This window comes from Piliocolobus tephrosceles, chromosome 10 (genome assembly GCF_002776525.5).
Source record: "Piliocolobus tephrosceles isolate RC106 chromosome 10, ASM277652v3, whole genome shotgun sequence".
Lineage (NCBI taxonomy): Eukaryota > Metazoa > Chordata > Mammalia > Primates > Cercopithecidae > Piliocolobus > Piliocolobus tephrosceles.
In genome coordinates this window covers 59,948,193-59,968,780 of record NC_045443.1, presented here as the reverse complement: position 1 = coordinate 59,968,780, position 20,588 = coordinate 59,948,193, and the positions used below count along the sequence as shown (strand labels likewise).

Genomic DNA, 20,588 nt, shown 5'->3' with positions numbered 1-20,588 from the left:
CTGACCTGATTTCTCACTTCACATGCAGCAAACATTTGAGGGCTTTAAAAACACATGAAGCTTTATGTGTTTAGGTCAGGGTTATTAAAGAGGTAGAATGGCCAAAGGGTTATTGAGCCAGACTGACTTGGGTTCAAATCCTGACTCTGATTTTTCTAAATGAGCAAACTTGGTTAAATTGCTTAACCTCTAGAGCCCATTTTTCCATGGATAAAGTGATAAAAAGATATATCCTTTGAAGGTTCGTTATCAAGGCTAAAGTTAATGAGCTGTTCTCATTAATATCACATTCAAATTGAAATAAGAACTCTTGTCTAGGGGCTTCTCTTATTCCAAAAACACAACTGTGTAAGCATCAAGACCATTTCTAGAATGGAGCAGTGGCTAAAGTTGACTAAGACCTCATCGTTTCTTTTATCTGACTAACAGATATGATGATATGTACTTACGCTCTATGGTTGATATAAGGATTAAATGAGAGTGCAGTGCCTGGCACTGTGTGGGTGAAGATGTGCTCTTGTGCCCTGGCGTCCTAACAAGCGAGCCTCCTGCCAGTCTGGAAGAACATATGAGAATGAGACAGTGGACCCTTTCTTCCCCATACCTCCAACAGAGTCGAAGTAGATTTTCTTATCTCTTCCCCATTGGCCAAAATAGCAATAGCAGATGGTCACAGCCCAAATTCCCATGGTGATGACTTGGCCAGGGATCTACCTCCAGGCTACATACTGTCTTCAGGGAACAAGTTGAGCTACCCAGGGAAGATAAAAGGCCAATCTAAGGGACTTCTGGTTGTCCTTTGCAAACCAATAGAAGTTCCTCACCCGTATCCACTCTTCTTCCTCTACAACAAGGTTAGCAAACTATGATCTAAGAGTCAGATTCTGCCTACCCCACCTACTTCTATAAATAATTTTTTTAAATATAGCTATTACCATTTGTTTGTTTGATCTGTGACTGCCTTCATTCTGCAACAGGGCAGTTAAGTAGTTGCATGAGAGACTGGTTCTCAAGCCTAAGAATTTACCCCTGCTCTAACATATGAATGGATTTATCAGAAAGGGTTCACCTTTGCAGCTCTGAGTTCTGGAGTTTTGATGCCCCAGGGTCATCATACCAGCCCTGACTAGGTTTTCTTGTAAATCCATTTTTATTTAGTTAGCAAAATCAGCACTTGTACAGGAAGAGTTTAAAGTGAGAGCTAGTGTAATTCAGCAAAGCATCATGGGGTTTAGTCTGGGAATTGTAGAATTTGGAAAGATGGAAGGTTCTCATTAATATCACATTAGGAACCCACATGGTTGTAAACACATGAAAAGAGTAGATCTAAAAGATATCAAGGAATATGACCAAATAGAAGAGGAGAGACTGTGAGAGACAGATGGGGCTGGTACTGAGGGAACATGATAGGGAAAATGGGATGCCAGACAAATTTAGATTTACTGGGAGGCTATGGGGTGCTCTTATATATTCCTAAGAAAGAGAATTAAATGAAAGTAATGTTTTTGGAAGGCCATTCTAAGAGAAGTTGGAATGAAATTGACTAGGAGAGAAAGCAGATTCAGATACCCAGAGAAAAACTATCATAGCAACATTTATGTGAGGTCTCAAGGACTAAATAGAGGGATAGAAGCAGAAAACACAGAAGGAACGAAAATGAGTAAGAAACTAAATGATTTAGGCCAGGGGATAAAGGTAAGTCTTTGACAACACCAGTTGCCTATTTAAATGTGTCTCTTCAACAAGTCTGTAGTCTCCTTGAGGGGGACACCAGTGCCTAGTCCTGTTCCTGACACATAGTAGACAGGCAGCAATTACGCATTGGCTGAAAGGAAGAAAAGAAGTATAATTGACAGAAGTGGGGAGGTCATTGTTGCAGACAGTTGATGTGCACATTTAAAACAGATTGAGCTTGAGGCAAGGCTGTACCTATGTTCTTTCTATGCCAGAAAGGCAAATTAGATCTAAAGTAGTCAAAACAAATAGTAAATATCTGCCTAGGATTTTGTAATAAGGAAAAGTATCTTTGTTGCAGATGCTTAGTATTGATTCAAAGGGGGAGAAGAACAGCTCATTGTTACTAACTTTGAAAAGCACTCCTAATGAGATAATAGGCATCCTCACTTTAATGGGCAAGATGCTTTCAAAGGCTGTAAAGGTTCCACTCAAACGTCTCTTTGTAAGTAGAATGTGTGATGGGGTTAGTTTTTTTATGTTTCTTCCTCCAAACCCTGGAAGCTCTGTTTTTTGTTTGTTTGTTTGTTTGTTTGTCTTATTTTGGTTTGGTTTGGTTTTAGTGGCTTGTACGTTTTAATATTTAGCAAATGTCTAAAGATTGTCCCGGTTTTATAATTTTTTAAAAAAAAATGTAGCTAAGTTCAGGGACTAGATTATATCCAACTTTATATGCACACAGTTACTTTCTTTCAGTCTTGCATGCACACTTGCTCTTGTTCTCTTTCTCATTTTCCTTCTCTCTCTCTCTGTCTCTCTCTCTCTCTGTCTGCATTAGCATGGTCCTAAGCAGATAAACAGTCCACAAATGGGCTATTTTTAATTGTATGGAACTTCACAGAAGGTACTGAATAATGAAGGAGCCGCAACTGAGAATGGCTTTAGTCAGACGTGATTTGCTGATTTGTTTTCAGCCTAATTCCCCACACGGCTGTTGGCTCGCAACCTTGGCTACAAGCAGATTTATGTGCATCTTTGTGCATTTCCTACCTGTTCTGACTTTTGATTTGAAAATAGGACTATAGGACTTAAGGTGAAGAAAAGCCCTTTACATCTTTGTTAGAAGAACCTAAGAAATTGAAAAGCGGTTTAGGCCAAGCCCAGTGGCTCGCACCTATAATCCCAGCATTTGGGGAGGCATAGGTGGTAGGATCAGTTGAGTCCAGGAATTCGAGGGTGCAGTGAGCCAGAATCACGCCGCTGCACTCCAGTCTGGGCAACAGAGCAAAACCGCATCTCTAAATAAGTAAATGAATCAATAAATCAATCATCCATTCAATTTAGACTACTGCCTACAGAAAGCACCCCCTCCCCCAACTTTAATGAATTCCTTTTTAAAATGTTTTTACCCTCTAACAGAAAGCCTTAGATCTAGCAGTTATTGTTTGGGACTTAAAGATGGGAGGCTGGGCATGGTGGCTGATGCCTATAATCCTGGCACTTTGAGAGGCTGAGATGGGAGGATCACTTGAGCCCAGGAGTTCAAGACCAGCCTGGGAAACGTAAGGAGACCCCCATCTCTATAACAAATTTTTTAAATTAGCCAGGCATGGTGGCAAATGCCTATGGTCTCAGCTCCTTGGGAGGCTGAGGTGGAAGGATTACGTGGGCCTGGAACCCATTTTTCTGAAACCTTCTCACAGGTAAAAGCTGTGAGAATCCTTGTAGTAAAGGATTACTACTGCAAAGCTGTTTAATCCTTGTAGTAAATGCCTAGTTGTGGAATTTTTTTTCTTCTTCGTCCCCCACTAATCATCTTGGTAATGGGGCCGACAATTATTGGAAGAGCTAAGGGCCAGATACTATGATGAGAGCTTTACCTGATTCCTCATACCTAACTCTTAAAACCGTCCTAGGAACTAGGTACATTTTACAGATGAGGAAACTGAGGCACAGAGCTAAGTTGCTCAAGGTTCTAGAACTCATAAAAGGAGAAAGTGGGATATGAATCCAGGCAGCGTAACTTCAGAGTGTGTGGTGCTTACTAAGATGCTGAACTGCCGGATGTGGAATGACTCCCCATTCCTCCCATTTTGCAGGTGAGCACATTGAGGCCTAGAGGTATTAGGCGGTTTGCTCAGCCTCCCCTGATGCAAACGTGTCAGAATAAGGACTAGAATCCAGGTTTCTGACTCTTTGTTGGGGTTCTTACACAATGTGCCAGTCAGCTTTTCTTTAGGATAATTAGACATGATAATTCCATTTCGAGCTTCGGTGTACATTTAAGCAGGGGCCCTCTATCCACCAGGACCAGGACCACTGTCTTGACGATCCTATAGGGTCAAGAGGATGGAATGAAGCATATTAGGAGCTGCTGAGGCCGTCACTTTTCTAGTCCCCAGTCCGACCCTATAGACCATTGGTCAAATTAAACTGATGCTTCACACTTCTCACTAAGAGCCTGTGTCATTTGGGGGTGGGGGTTCTGGGGAAGATCCCAAAAGAACCAGTTCTTAGAAAAATTGCCTGCTGTCATTAGAGGAGCATCGCGCCGGCGCTCGGTGGTGTGTCTGCCGCAGGAGGAAGTGTGGGAGAGGATGTCAGCTCTGGGAAGCCTTGTCTCATAATTAAGAATGAGTCTGTTGCCTCTTTATGGGGATCCTTTTTTTTCCCACCCTCGCGCTTTCTCAGAGACTGGAGCAGCTTGGCAGGCCCAAATTGTTTTGAGGACAAAAGGTTATTGTCACCAGGACCTTCATAATGCAGTTGGCCTCTTCCCTGGCTCCCCCACCTCCCATTCCCCCTCTCCTCAGATAGTTTGCACAGTGGCTTGATTTACAAAGCCGCTCTCTTCGCAGTGCCCCCAGCGCTGAGTTCATTCCTGATGGAGTCTTCCCTTGCTCTCCCTATCACCCCCTTGGCTCTCACCTCCTGTGCATGGTGTCATTGGTCCCAGTGCCAGAGTCCTCAAGCTGGGGCCCATCTTCCCCATCCCTTTGTGTTGAGCTGCTGTTGCAGGATGCACACTGTAGCTGGCATTGTGTTGCCTCGAGAGCAGTGTATCCCAGCCCGCAGCCCTCTGAGATGTCCCAGGCTGTAATTTACTGGCAAGTGTCTGTGTTACCGAGTTGAAACAGCAGTTTCTCACAGCTGGCTTTGTGGCACCAAGTCTTTGCTCCTGTGACCGCTAGCTATTTCGCTTTCTCAAGTAGGATCAGCGTACTTTGTGCCATGTCCAGCCACATGGGGTGGCAAGCAAGCCAGGGACCCAGAAGGACATGTGTGTGGGAGGGGGCTGAAACTTCACCCATGGCGCCAGGCCAGGTTCTCCAGCAGCTGTTCCTGGGCTGATGGGATTTGTAGAGAGAGCAAGGGCCAAAGAAGAAAAGTCCATCTTGTGAATGCTATATTGCTTCCAGATGGTTCTGGTCATGAGCAAAGTATACCAGAATTCTTCCTTTAAGCAAAGCCTTTCTAACACTATGATGGTCTTATTTCAGGGGCAGGCTGGACTGGTCACTTGAGATCACATGCTTGACTTGGTAAAAGAGAGTCCTGTTTTGGTGATAGGCACCTTGCGTACTTTGCTCTGCCAAGCTTCTGGGGCCTTGGGCAAATCCTGGCCTAGGTCTCTCACTTGTAAAATACTTCCTCTGACCATTGCTGCCAACCTCTAAGTGTGCTGGGGGCAGGGGGTGGGCTTTGCTCTGCTTTTAGAGCTGCTGGAAAAGACAGATCCCATTAGAAAGATTCCAGAGATGGCAATGTTTTATTTTGTCCCTTAGAGCCCCTAATTTTTATAATTCTAACTTGATGATACATCACGATAATTTTCCCTCCTCTCTTTTCCTTAAAACTATGAGCAAATAGGGGATTTTCCACTGGGAGCAGAGTGGAGTCAGCTCGTTTTCTCCTTTCAGCACTTTCTACTTTTATTGAGGCAAAGAAAACCTTTTCCCTTCTCTATGCTCTCGAGCACAGTAGCCACTAGCTACATGTGGCCATTTAAATTAGTTAAAATTACATAAATTAAAAATTTATTTCCCAAGTTGCCCTAGCCGAATCTCAGTTGCTCAGTAGCCACATGTGGCTAGTGGCTGCTGAATTGTACCATGCAGATATAGAACGTTTCCATCATCACAGAAAGTTCTACGGGATGGTGCTGTGGTCTACATTGTCGAAGAGCGTGGGTGTAGTTGGGAATGGGGTGGTGCAAGGAGCTCTCTGTAACTCAACATCCCAACGGCAAAGAGTTTTTTGGTTTGGTTTTTTTTTAAACGACAGGGTCTCACTCTGTCACCCAGGCTGGAAGGCGATCGCATGACCACAGCTCGGTGCAGCCTCCACCCCCCAGGCTCAGGTGAGAAAGAGGGAAAAGTACCAAGTTTGAATTTTTCAATTACTCTGTAAAACTCGAGTCAAGCCTCTTGAGTAGCTGGTACTATAGGTGTGTGACACCACACCCTGCTAATTTTTGTGTACTTTATAGAGACAGGGTTTTGCCATGTTGCCCAGACTGGTCTCGAACTCCTGGGTTCAAGCAGTCCTCCCGCCTCAGCCTTCCAAAGTGCTGAGATTACAGGCATGAGCCACCGAACCTGGAAGCAAAGAGATTTTTTAAAAGCTGGGTACTGATAAGTGTGGACAGGGAATGGTGTAGCCACACCAGCCTCTGGTGCCTCTGCTGCCGGACTCTGAGTCTGCAGACGGGTGGGCTTCACACCCCTTTTCTGATCCCCTTTTCTGATGCCCTAAGGGGCATCAGTCATTGTGCTTAGGAACAACTCACCTCATAGCCAGTGGTCACTTTTGGGCCACCAAGAAGCTGCATCCAGCTGGCCAGACTAAAGAGGGACCCGTTTCATCGGCCCTAGTCAGTGGTGCACTTCCCTCCCCAAGCAGCCCAGCAGCCTTCTTTCAGCTCTCTCAGCTGTCTCCTGGATGAGGACCAGCTGTGGGCACTGTTGTCCCTCTTGCTTTTCCTTTGATTTCTTGGGGAGTATCTCAGGCCCTGAGAATACGATTTAAAAGCAGCTTGGCTTACAACCCTTTCCATTGTGTTTGGGGCAACCTTTATTCTCCATCTATAGCCTGGAGCTTGGCTTGGGGAGGAGAGGCACAGCCCCACAGCGTCAGGCTTCTTACCAACAATCCAGACGCTTTCTGGAGAGAGAAACTCACTGCAGATAGTTCCACGCATGGTCTGGAGCTGCCAGGTTGGGTTTTACAAATACAGATACAGCTTCTATCTTATTCTTTATTGCTGTCTTCAATGCCCTCTGACAGTGCATTCAAGCAGGCTGACAAGGAAGTGGATGAGCAGATTGAGAAACGCCACAGAATGCTTTATGAAGCCAACTCCAGAGCTGCACCCGCATTTAATATAAATTGATTTATTGAATCAAGCACAGAAGCCCTGTTACAGAAACCCCAGGCTTTATCCTCTAGAGGACCACCTCATAAAGCAGCCCCAACTGACACTCCTCATTAGCTTTTCCACAGATCCCAAGGCAGTTTTTAAAGGGACAGTGTCCCTCTTTTGGGCCCGAATTTATATGTTGGCCATGCCTGTGGGTCTAATTAGCTCAGCATTATTAGCCTTCCTTGGAAACCCTGCATTTTTGAACAGCTTGACTCTTGAGTTTTACAGAGTAATTGAAAAATTCAAACTGGGTACTTTTCCCTCTTTCTGCTTTTAATCACTCTTAACCCAGTCTTCGGAAATTTACCTACAGATGTCTCTGGCATTTGGGGGGCACAGAAGGATCTCTCAGTCCCACCCCAGTGTAAATCCTGATGTTGCTGTCATGCCACAGACCTACCTTATGAGGAGACTTTTTATACTCACCAGAGAAATATGATATTTTACTTTTATAATTACTTCACAAGAAAGCAGGCCTTTCCCTAGTGAAACCTGGTATTCATTTCCTCTCAGCAACTTGTATTTTCATAATTTAATGATTACGGGCCACCTTGGCAGCAGTCTGATTGCTGAAAGCCCTCTGAAAATCTGACCTTGTAGAGAAAGGGGCAGGGGGGATCATTTCAGAGAATTTTAACCCCAAACCTCAATAGATTATCCAGGATGGGGATAGGCTGGGGCAGGGATTAGGCACTTGAAAAGTCCCTGTGTTCCAAATTCCAGTGGGGCTGGAGTCCAAGTCAGAATGGGTCAGCCCCACATGGGGAGGGGCCTCTCCCGGGGCTTCCAGAGCTGAGATGATGAATGGTTATTTGCTATGTGCATGTTCTGCATCTTTTCAAGATTTGCAGCTCTAGCTGCAGGAGCAGCAGGGAAGAAAGCGAGCCCTGCTGCGTGCAGCACATCTCCTGACATTGATGAATGACTCCCTGCTCCCTGCCCTCCTGCGCAGGAGGCCAGTGGAAGCTATGGGGTCTTTACGAATGGTTGCAAGCCAAGACAGACAGGCTTTGTCAGACCACAGGGAGGAGAAAGAAAAGAGATGCCCCCACCAGTTCGCTCCCTATTGATCATCACTCACCCTGCACACGCATGCACGCATGAATGCACTCACACACGTCTCTCTGCTTCAGTGAGTAAAAGTTTATTGTTCTAAAGTGGCCGAACTACTTCCAAGCCTTTCTTCCCCACTCAGACCCTTCAAACACTCACAGCATTTATCTCTATTATCCCCATATGCTTAAGCAGAGTGTGTGTACCGCGCGTCCCCTGTGACTGGTGTTTGGGATTGTACAGTATGTATATGATGAGAACATAGCTACAAGTCATCTGGGGAAGTTTGGGGATGTCAAGTGCTTATAAAAATCTCTCTTAAAGTAGTGTCCTTTTAACCAAGAAGGCCCTGTAGACACTTCTCACATATTTGACAGACTTGTATTGTACACCTACTACACAGTAGATGTTGAGTAGCAGTTAAGAGCAAGGACGCTGGAGCCAGACTGCCTAGCTGGGCCAATCCCCACCTCAGATCATTTTGCCACTCTCAACTTGGCTTCCCCATTTGTAAAATGAAGCTAATAATGGTACTTGAGGCCAGGTGTAGTGGCTCACGCCTGTAATCCCAACACTTTGGGAGGCTGAAGCGGGTCCTTTGTGGCCATGAGTTCACGACCAGCCTAGGCAACATGGGGAGACCCTGTCTCTACAAAAAATACCAAAATTTTCTGGGCGTGGTGGCATGTGCCTATAGTCCCAGCTGCCTGGGGGGCTGAAGTGGGCAGATCACTTGAGCCCAGGAAGTCAAGGCTGCAGTGAGCTGTGATCATACCACTGCACTCCAGCCTGGGCAAAATAACAAGATCCTATCTCAGACAAACAAACAAAACAGTACTTGATAATAGTTGGGATATCATGGGTTAGTAAGGTTGAGTGCATTGAACAAAGCCTGGCATATAATAGTGCACGATGAGTGTCTAATACTATCATCATTAGCTATTATGGAGAGTGAAAGGGTCAGCAAGAGCTGCTGCTGGCCTCAGGAGGTTTACAATCTATTATTTGCTGAAATGCTGCCTCTGCAAGGTAATGAGAAGCTACAAAACAAAAAGACAAAGGAAGGCAGTTTCGAGAAGAAACTAAAGTCAGATCAGGTCTGCTGGCTGCTTCTACCTAGCAGGTCTGTCCTGCAGCGTGGCAGATGAAGATGGGTTTGGCACAGAGAAGGTAGAGCTCTTATCTGTCAGAAGAGGCACCATCAGTACAGTCAGGAAGCCCGTTGCCAGCCCCTCTGTCCCAGGCACTGTATTTGATAGGATGTTTTTTGGTTTGGGGACTTGCTTATATTTGCCTCTGGCCTCTAGATGCTGGACTTTTTTTCTTTCTTTTTTTTTTTTTTTTTTAAAGAGACAGTCTCACTCCACTCTGTCGCCCAGGCTGGAGTGCAGTGGTGTGATCTCAGCCCACTGCAACCTCCACCTCCCAGGTTCAAGTGATTTTGATGCCTCAGCCTCCTGAGTAGCTGGGACTATAGGCGTGCACCAACATGGCAGGCTAATTTTTGTATTTTTTGTAGAGACAGGGTTTCACCATGTTGGCCTGGCTGGTCTGGAACTCCTGAACTCAAGTGATCTGACCACCTCGGCCTCCCAAAGTGCTGGTATTACAGGTGTGAGCCACACTGCACCCAGCTGATGCTGGAACTTTTAATGTATTCCTGTGGTCTTCCAAACCATACCCAAGAAACTGGGAGGGTCAAACCCGTCTGTGGTTAAAGCATGTCCTTGCATCGGAAGGATCTCATCAGATAGGACTATGTTAGCTCCAAAGAAATTGCCATGTGGCCCAAGACTGGCTTTCTGGAATTTTTTTTTTTTTTTTTTTTTGAGATGGAGTTTCACTGTTGTTGCCCAGGCTGGAGTGCAATGGCGTGATCCGGCTCACTGCAACCTCCGCTTCCTGGGTTTAAGCAATTCTCCTGCCTCAGCCTCCCGAGTAGCTGGGATTACAGGCATGTGCCATCACGCTAATACAGGCTAATTCTGTATTTTTAGTAGAGATGGGGTTTCTCCATGTTGGTCAAGCTGGTTGTGAACTCCCGACCTCAGATGATCTGGCCGCCTCAGCCTCCCAAAGTGCTGGGATTACAGTTGTGAGCCACTGCGCCCGGCCTTTCTGGAAATGTATTGAACAATCTCATTTCACCTTTAAACCTATTCTTCAAATTTCAGCAGTGGGGGAAGTAGATCTGTTAGAACGTATATAAATAACTAAAGGAAGACAAAAGATAAGAGTTATACACAAAGGTTTGAAGAAAATGCCCGTGGCTGTGGTGGAGGGAGTAGTTGTTTTGAGAGGGGAGACTGGGATTGGGGAGGACATCTTGGGGAAGATTGTTTGAACCAAAGATCTGGATTATGAGAGGGGTTTCAAGAAGGCTGGAGGGAAGGACATTCTGAGCAACGGGCACTGTGCCAGCAGAAGCCCAGAGGGCTGAAAATGTGATGTGTGTTTTGGGAATTTGGAAGCCAGGGGTAATATTCAAAATATTTGGACAATCAAAATGGATGAGTAGGCCCCAGCTGGGCTGCAGCAGGGTCCTAGAAGCCTCCCTGCTGTGCCAGGCATTAACCCTTTATTTACTATTACATCTTGGGGATTCTAGGGGAGAGTCCAGAGCAGCAGATGGGGGCATTCATGGAGACTGAGACAGCCATTGTTTGCCGACTAGCATGGAGTGTTTCAATGTTTTAGCCCTTCGTGTGCAGTTATGTTGGTGTATATCAGCTAGATAATGGTCCTGGGAGGCTCACATAAGTGTCATGTAGGAGGGAGCGAGAGGGTGGAGAGCAGTGGTGGGCAGCGAAGCAGACTATGAAACTGGGTAAGTACATTGGAGTCAGCTCATGGAGAACCAGGCTAACGATGCCAATAATGAACAGAATTTTATTTTCCCACCCTTAAGAGCCCCACCTTAGGGTGGAATGTGAAGTATGAAAATTACACACAGGGCAGAAACACGGAACTGACAATATGTACATCCAGGACATATAGGGGACTATTAGGAGAAGAGGGAGGGGTGTGAGCTGAAAAACTACCTATCGGGTACTATGCTGACACTTGGGTGATGGGACCATCTGTACCTCAAACCTTAGCATCACACAATATACCAGTGTAACAAACCTGCACATGTACCTCCTGAATCCAAAATAAATAATACATGAATAAAAATAAAATTTTTATCAGTGACTTAAAAGGTGATTTAAGAAAAAAAAAAAAAAAAAAGGACGCATGGGCCAATTCTCAGCCTATTTTTAGGATCCCATTTTTCAGGAAATTCCAGAGAAGTAGGTACACTGCCACTCCTGAAATTTTCCAGGTACCCACAAGCCCACCAAGGAAACATTTTCCTGCATCCAACCAACACTTTAGCAGTTATAATTAGTTCACTCTTACCAGAGCTTGATAAATTTTCTGCTTTTCCCAGCTCCCCAGGTTCCCCAGCAGGAAACTGGCACAGCTGGTTTTGAGCTGATAATCCTATGAAGATGCTCACCTGCGATGGCCTGAGTGCATCTTCATCTAAATCATCTGGGGGTGCTGGTTTAAAACTCCTCGCTTCTGGGCTTACCCTAGTAATCCACACACAAGAGCTGGAAAGCCACCACTCCAAACCCTGAAAAATCTCAACCTACCACCACTGTCCTCTTACCTTGAGACAAGTAAATCAAGGACTTATTAAGACAGAGGCTGAAGTTTTGTGTCTGTTCCTTGCTGGAGAGCTGAATGCATATCTCCCTGTAAGGGCCAGGAAGGCTGATAACAAAGATGCCTGCAGTGTTTCAGGGCCAGCGTGTTGTTTGTCAGTTGCCTGTCTCCTTTGTTGTGATCAGATCATAAGGAAAGCTTCAGAAACCTCATGAGGGGATGGAGCACATTCACTTTTTGTTCTTCATCTGGTTGTTCTGGCAAAAGCAATAATATTCTGCCATATTCTCGATTCAGATTCTGCTGAGATGGGATCAGCCTCGTCAGTCTTCCAGGGTAGATCAGATGCTATAGGACATCCTAAAGGACAAGGCACAGAGCTTCATCTCTGTGAGACAATCAGTTTCAACTACTATTCATTCAGTGAACCAGGTGTCAGGTTGGGCACTGAAGATACAAAGAAGAAAAAAACAGTCCCAAGCCTCACGGTGTTTACAGTCTACTGTCAGGACAGGGCCATATATGGATGATTAGTTTCACACAAAACTGATAGACAAAGGTTTACCTAGAGTGAAGCTTTGTCATCTGGGGCAATTACTGAAAACATTCCAGGGTCTACCTTATCTGCTGCATTAGAATCCCTATGGATTCTGCATTTTTTAATCAGCTCCCCAGGCGATTGCTGTATATCCTTAAACACTGGCTTTGGGCAGCCCTAGACTGTGTTACAATGGATATGAACAACAGTTTGCAGAAGTGATTGGTTAAAGAGCACCGTGCAGCCTGGGCTGTAAAAATATTGGGACTCCTGGGCTGCTGCTGGTCTTCGCCCCGGTTATCCCCTTGCTATTGCTTGGGAATGTCTGCCTGCAGTGAGCCAGTGACTGTTCATAAGGTGCCAGTAGACTGGACTGGCAGTGGCTGGTAAGGGATGGCAAAGCCTTCAGGTACAGCAGTGGGCCAGGGTCAGATTAGGCCTCCTCTTTTTCCTTTTTTGTGCCCATAACCTGGATAGTCCGGCCTTCACGCATAGTATAAATACATGGGATAGGCCGGGAGACCATGCTGCCCAGGGCATTTAACTTAATGGTTTCACATTCCTGCTCATCCTCAGTAGATGCTACACACCCCATCCCCAAGGGGTCCCATTGGATCACGCTGTGGAAAGCTGGGCGCCTAGGTATGAAAATTTGGAGTCTGACTTTATTGCACCTGAACACTTTGAATGCCAAAGCTCAGGTTAAATCTAATTCTGTAGTGACCTTGTACATCTGCCATATTGTTAAGAGACGACCCTAGTTTTCAACCCTAGGAGTATTGGTATGTTTTAACTTCTATGAGACTTACCATTATAAAAACCTAGAAGGTGAGGATGAGCTTTAAAATTTTTTTTTTACAATTTAATTTCAGGAAGAGAATTAGTAATTAAACATTCTTTTGCATATCATGTCATTTTGTGGTATTTATGCAGATTCCTAGCTCTTCACAGAGGGGCAGAGAAGTGTGGTTGAGAGTGTAACGCAGTTGGGACAGACCTGAAGTGAGCTTGACCCCTATTTCCCCCCAGATGTACGACCTCTCTTATGCCTCCATTTTCTTATTTGTGTAATGAGGATAATGTTTGTCTCTACCTTACAGTGTTACAGTGAGGATTATGTAAGTTTTAAAAAATATAAATCCTTAGTGCCTGGAACAAAAAGATTGTATAATAAACATTGGGGTATGTGAAAATCCGTTAACTGCTGGGCATGAGGTGACAGCAGAAAATTTAACAACAGCTGCCTTTGCTCTCCATCCTCTGAAACAACAGGGCCACCTTGATGCAGGAGCTAAGAGTGTGGTTTCCTCCCATTGGTAAATATCAACAGCTGTTACTCAGGCCTGTGCTTCTTCCCTTGGGGGCCTGAATAATGTGGGGGTTAGTGGAAGATTTCAGAAGAGTATGGGAAGCTACAAGATAAGCCTGTATTTCACCTGAAAATTTTGGGAGTGAGGTAGAAGGACTTCATGTGTAGACTTGTGCAAAACTTTCATGGTTTTTAAAGATAAAACAGAAGACTCAAAGCACTGATACTTGAGCTCTGCACTGTGTAATGTTATCAGTTCAAAGGCACTTAGATGGAAAGTCTTGAAATGATGTAGCATAGGGTAAAGTCCTTGCATGTGGCTTCTCCCAGGGGACACTGCAGGACTCTGCTCCATGATACAAATATCCGCCTGACCAGAGTGGGAGAAGCTTCGTGAGGGAAAGCTGCAAGGGCTGACACAGAGGAACTGCCTGTGCAGCAGAAACCCTCTTTGTAATAATCTGTTTGCTATTTTCACCCCACCATTTGTAGCTATGGGGTCAATTTTGTTCATATCCTGATTTGTATATATTGACTTGATCTCATACAGTATAAAGGGAATGTCAATGAAATTCATGTTTATTTCAGAATAAATGGTCCCTGAGAAAGCTGAAATCACTCCACATTTGTGTGCTCATGGAGTAAGGGTCTCTGATTCATATCCGTGGAGAGAGCTAAATGTTATTGATTAGAATATGAAGCTGTTATGGCCAAGTGTAAATGCACATCAAGTGGATACTGAATCAGAAATAATTTACAAATCTGGAATTTCCTTAAGAGACATTCATAATGTTTTATCCTGAAATATTATTAGTTCTGTTTTGTACATACATGTGATTACTTTTTAAAAAAATACTGATTGAATAATTTTTTTCCAAGTGAATCCTTTTCTGCTGCTGAACTCTGCCTATGAATCAAAAGGTGACTTACACTTTGTTTTCTTTATTCTACTCCATATACCCGGCACTTATGCCAGTGCCAGTGCCTGGGACCTACTAGGTGCTCAGGAAATATTTGCAAATGAATTCAATAGAACCCATTGTTTTTATCTGGTCAAAGCCTGAGCTCCTACCTTGGAAGCTACTTAGAGCAGGTTCTGTTCTTCTACCAAACTTTGAGCTGTGGGTAGGAACCCATTCACAGGATTGTGAAATCAGTTTAATATATGGAGAGCAGCATTTTAAACAATTGAATAGCACAGGATAGAAAGAAAATGTCAGTGTATATCACATACTTAGGGTAAATATTGTTTTTTGCAATCTGTTTGTGCATACATTGGGTTAACAGGATTGATATATTTCTTACCACTGGTGAAACCTCTGCTGTAACCCAATAGACTCTCCCAAAGAACATTGACCAGTAAAAAGATCAATCTCTGTTGCCTCTTGCTATTCTCCATAGTCTTGGTGAGAAGAGTCTTTAGGCCAGAAAAGAGGAATGGTTACCACTCTCAGAACCCTAGGCAGGGTCTGGCTCAGGTGTGCTGATGGGGAGTAGTGGGGAGGTAGGCATTTTCCCAGGGACTGTGGATTAACCCTACCAATCAGGCGACTTCCTCCAGGGCACTTGCATTGTCGGGGACCAGAGCTTGGGCCCCATTATGGAGCGTTTTCCTGGAGAAGAAAAGCCAGCAGCCTTTCATGTGGCTAAGGAGATGAGTAGGTGGTTTCTCTCATTACAGGGAGCCAGGTATGCACAAGCTAGGCTGCTACCAGCCCTCTTCTGTTTATCGCCAAATATTAATCACACTCACAATTGAAAGGTACTATTTGTGCCTGAATCTAACTTGTACTGTCTTAGCAGAAGTCTATCAAGTCGTTCACAGCTTAAGGCCTATAGGCTTCAACGAATTTAAAGGACACTCCAAGAACCAAAGAAAGAAAACAAGGTAGCGTTTGTTCAGAGAGCCTCCACCCCACAGGGTAACTTTCCCAGGGATCATATCATTCAGATACCTACTGAAAATACCTTCCAACACATAAATTCAGGAACCCAATGAGCCAAAATATGACCCCCAAAACTAGATTTATGCATACCTAAAGCCTGTTATACAGTGGTGAGCCTGGGGCGAGGTGTTGGGTCCATCCCCAAACATGCTAAGCCCCAAAACTCCCAGCTGGATAGAGCATGTTTCGCAGCCTCTTCAGACTCACCCCAGGAACTGATCTTGCTCCATAACTCTGACTTGAGCTTGCCACTGTTAAGGGTGCCTTAGCTTCACTCTCCTTCACAGCGCAGCTCTGTCTTTCCAGCAGACAGTTTCCATCCAAAGGCAAAGTGAATCTTAGACACCAGGAAAAAAAAAAAGACTCTTAAAAGATGACATTTAAAATATAATAGTAAGATCTAACCAAACATCAAACTCTTCTTGTGTTGCCTTAAAGGAAACACACACACACACACACACACACTCTCTCTCTCTCTTTTTCGTAGTGACGGGGGAAGAGCTGGCTGCCTGCTGTAAGGTCGCTTAAAGAATCAGAAAGCAGCCTCCATTTACTGAGCACTGTGGTTAGGCTTAGGGCCTGATTGCTTTGGAAATACAGGCGGCTGGCAGAAAAAAGGAAGCACGAGGTGGTTGCCAATCCTGCATTGCTTTTTCCAGGAAGGTCTCGGGAGAGTGGGTGTGGGGAGAGGGGAGTCAAGGGAGAGTCTCTGTGGATTCCAGAATTGCTTAACTGGGGTCATGCCAAGCTCTTAAAAGCCTGGAGTCGCATTTGGGCTCCAGGCATGTGTCTGTTCCTGTCCAGCCAGGCCTGGGTGGTGGTTCATCCCAGGCCTCCTGAGATTTAAGCAACTGCTGAGATTTTGTTATAGGAAGGCAAGAAAGGGGACCCAAGATGTTTCTGTGCTCCAGCCTCCACTCAAACCCAACCAGCCCCTATGGAATGTGCCTCTGCTGGGCTAGGACTTGTTTCTAATGAGAAGAAAACAAGGCTGCCTGTGGCTTTTTCCTCCCTGCTGGAGGAGCACTGAGCTCTCAGCTAAGGAAAAAAAAAAAAAAAAAGAGCCTCCTTTTATGACTATTTCAATCTAACCCAACTATACCTTCTTTAGATTGTTATCTCTGAGGCATCCTTCCCTGAGTATCTGAGTCCTCATGTTAGAGGAGAACAATGGACTGTTCTGGATAAAGTTGCACGGGTATGTTCCTTCATGCTTGCCGTAGAAAAAGTATGAATTAGGTGGCTTGATTGCTCAGCAGGAAGTGGTTTTCCTATGGGAATGTGCTGTGTCTTCCTGCTTACAGTTGCCTGTTAGCTCCACCTCTGCATTGAAGAAAGAATGAGGCTCCAAAGATCTTAATAGCCACAACTGATGGCTAAATAGCACCTTATCCTTCACAAAAGACGTTCCCAGACATGTTTGCACTTAATCCTTGCAACCGTCCTATGAAGTATCCAGCTGAAGAGGCAGATTCAGTGAGGTCTGAGGGATTTTCCCAGGTTCATACAGCCAGTTCACATGAGGATTGAGCTGTGACTTCAGAACCTCTGACTCCAAGCCTGGTGTGCTTTAATACCACAGTGGGCTCTGCCAGCAGGGAAGAGAGACTCCAGGAAGGAAGATCCCCAGGGGAGGAGAGGCAGCCAAGGCAATGTCTAGAGGTTAGTGGAAGAATGCTGGTGTGTGTCATTGGAGCTGCACGGGTGAATCGTTGAGATTATACTGTCCCCGAAGGGAGAAGGTCCTGTTATGCCCCCCAGAGGAGATCACGTTCCTCTTAAATGACTTTGAAGTCTTGCTAAGGGAATTAAGACTTAGAGAAACAAGTGGTATCTCTCTCTCTCTCTCTCTCTCTCTCTCTCTCTCTCTCTCTCTCTGTGTGTGTGTGTCTCTCTGTAGTTCAAGGTCATGACTTACAAGGGAGAGCGTGGGAAGTGATTTATGTAGATGATGCCAAGTGTGAACTCTAGGTTTCTGGCCTGTGGGTTAAGCAATCAGAATAGGGGCTCTTCCTGGAAATGGAGGAATCCAGCAAAGACTAGGAAGAACTTTAAGTGAGGAACTTGCCTTTAAACCAAGTTAGAAAATTGTTTTGGTAACACCATATACCCTGGTGAATATCTGTGACAAAAAAAACTGCCATTCTGACGTGGTACTAAGGAACTGAGAAAGGAATAGACAAGAGAATCATAAATGTTATTTTTTATGATTTTATAACTATTGTATATATACTACTAATAAAGGGAACTTGAAATTTTAATATAAATAGGTAAATATATATTAAATATAATATTTAATATAAATGTATTAATATAAATATAATATAATATTACTATAAATATAAATATAAATATGTCAGAGGTATCACCAATGGGAATGCAGCCATGAATTTTAGCCATAGAAAAGCTAGCTATTAAGGCAGGGTGAATGGGGGATATCTTTAGAGGGAAACTGACATGCTAAGGGAGACATGCCAGGCTTCATTCATTCATTCATCCATTTGGCTAGTGTCTACCATGTGCCTGCACAATTGTAGATACAAAGATAGAGAGGTACATAGGAAGAAAGTCTGTGCCTTTATGGAGCTGATGTGGGGACAGAAGGTAAACAAATTAAGAGCATTTCAGATTGTGCTTGAAGCCCTGAAGCAGGATGAGCAGGAGCAGAGAACACTGGACTTCTAGATGAGTGGTCAGGTGAGGCCTTTCCGAGTGATACCCAGGAGCCAGCATGGCAGGATCAAAGGGAAGAGTGGCCCAGACAGAAGGAATGACCAGGCCCCCTGGCATGTCATAAAAAACAAGAAAGCCAGTGTTACAAGAGCACATCGGAGTGATCGAAGACGTCAGAGTGCTAAGGCCAGATCATGGAGGGCCTCATCATTGGATTCTATTTTAAGATGAGGAGAATTCAGTGGAGAACTTTAAGCTGGAGAGTGTTGCTTGTGGATTAAAAGAGAAATGTGGGAGATTTGCTAGCAGGCCTCCCAGCCATGGGGACAGTGTGAGCAAAGCTTTGCTGAAGGGACGTATAAAATTGCCACAAACACAAAGTATGTTTATGGTGGAGAAGTCCTATAACTGCTGCTCGTTAGAGTAAAAGGGCATCGGGTGTGGCTGCATGGGGATCTCGAGTTCAGATATTCATAGAGAATGTCTGAGCCTGTAAGGACAGCACCCAGCCCGCTAGGGCAGAGGTGGGAAAGGGGTGCTTGTGAGTGAGCATCAGTCAGAACAGCATAGCCAGACTTAGAAAGCAGCTGAACAAGGAGGCTCTTTGCTTTTGTTTTGCAAATATATTATGGAACAAGAAAATACGAATAAAGCCTCTGCATAGAGAAGGTAGTATTAATTTGCTCACTTAACCAAATATTTATTGGGTACCCATTATATGTTGAGCACTCTTCTAGGTATAGGAGATGCCACAGGTAGCTATCCCCATAGAACTTAAAGGGCATGAAGAAGCAACAGAAGAAATAACCATAGTAAGGAAGTACAATTCTTTAAATGTGTGGTGGTGGTGGATGCTATGGAAAAAAATAAAGCAGGAAAGGGGACTAGGATATCTGGGGGACAGGAACAATGTTAAAGAAGACCATCTGGTTACTTGGCTTTTATTTAGAGTGCAATGGAAAACCTTTGATGGGTTTGAGTAGGATAATGACGTGACCTGACATTCTAAAATAATTACTTCAGTTGCTCTGAGAACAGGAGTAAGGGACAAATCAGAACAGTTTTCAACGCCCTCACTGCCATCCGCCTGGTGACATCATCCTAGCACTGTTGCCTCTTGCCTAGATCATTGCACAGAGGCCTGATGGATCCGTCCCAATAATGTAGGCAAGAAATACGATGCTAGGGCTCTGACAGCAGGGAAGGTGTTGAAATCTGAGGATTCTGGATTTGTTTGAAAGGTACAGATGACAGTATTTGGCATAATGTTAATAGGCAAAATACTCAGTCCTTGTTTTGTTACTGGAAAATCGAGAAGGTGACAAGTTCTAGCAAAGAAAAGTGTCAAAAAGCTTTGCCACAGATGGAGACAGGATCAGGAACATGTTTAGCCAGAAGGTAGTAAGAATAGCAGGACCAAGGAGGGAAACTGGCCTGAGAGCCTCAACAAAGGAGTGAGAGAGGGAAAGTGATTCACAATTAGAATCTCAGAGGTCGGGGGTGTTCTTGCTGCAGGCCACATGACCAGGGTGATGGATGATAGGGAACAGAGAGAAAGGTCAGCAGGAAGTAGGCTAGGAGTTGTAAAGTCGGGAATCCAAAAGCACCACCAAATTCTAAGAAAATGCTGAGAATGACATCCTGGAAAGAGTGGAAAAGCAATCTGAACCTAGGCTGAAGTCATCGGGGCAGGTGGGAGAATGTCCTGAAAGGCTGGTGGGTAAGGGAGGGGGATATGAGGCAGATGGAGGGACTGACAGAAGGGCATTGAGAGAGCCTCAGCCTAGAAGGGTGGGGTTGATGTCGGAACTATGAGCATCACTCACGTGCCTTAGGAGCAAGAGGGATTTGAAGGAACGGCGTCCACTGGAGGTGATATAAGCAGGAGAGCCAGCTTAGGTTCAACAAGTCAGGCTCAATTAGTAATCTGTTCTTTTTGGGTAAGGTTTCTAGGTTGGTCGAATACTGTATACATAGATATATTCTGAGTTTGTAAGACATCTGATTGTTTCTTCTCTTAGCCTTTTGGACAAGATGGAGAAATACTGAGTGGATAATGGTTGAGTTAAGTTGCTTCATAGATAGCCCAAGAGCTATTCCAGGAGAGTTGAAATCCATGAGGACAGTGTCTATCTGGATCAGTGTTGACAGCTTTTTAAATCCTAAACACCTCCTCTTTAAATATTAATATCTCATTGTCCACCCTCAACTGTTGAGTCTGTCTTCTGTGCTTCTCCACCAGACAAGATTCTGCTGAGCTTTATATCATCTGTCGTTTGTATTAAAAAGGAAATTGCCGGGTGTGGTGGCTTACGCCTGTAA

General features: G+C 44.6%; 1 protein-coding gene across 1 annotated transcript in view; it reads left to right on the top strand.

Moving 5' to 3' along the window:
- Nucleotides 1-20,588, top strand: part of PPM1H (protein phosphatase, Mg2+/Mn2+ dependent 1H) — a 288,477-nt gene that overhangs the window by 212,963 nt on the left and 54,926 nt on the right. The gene's annotated exons all lie outside the window — the stretch shown is intronic.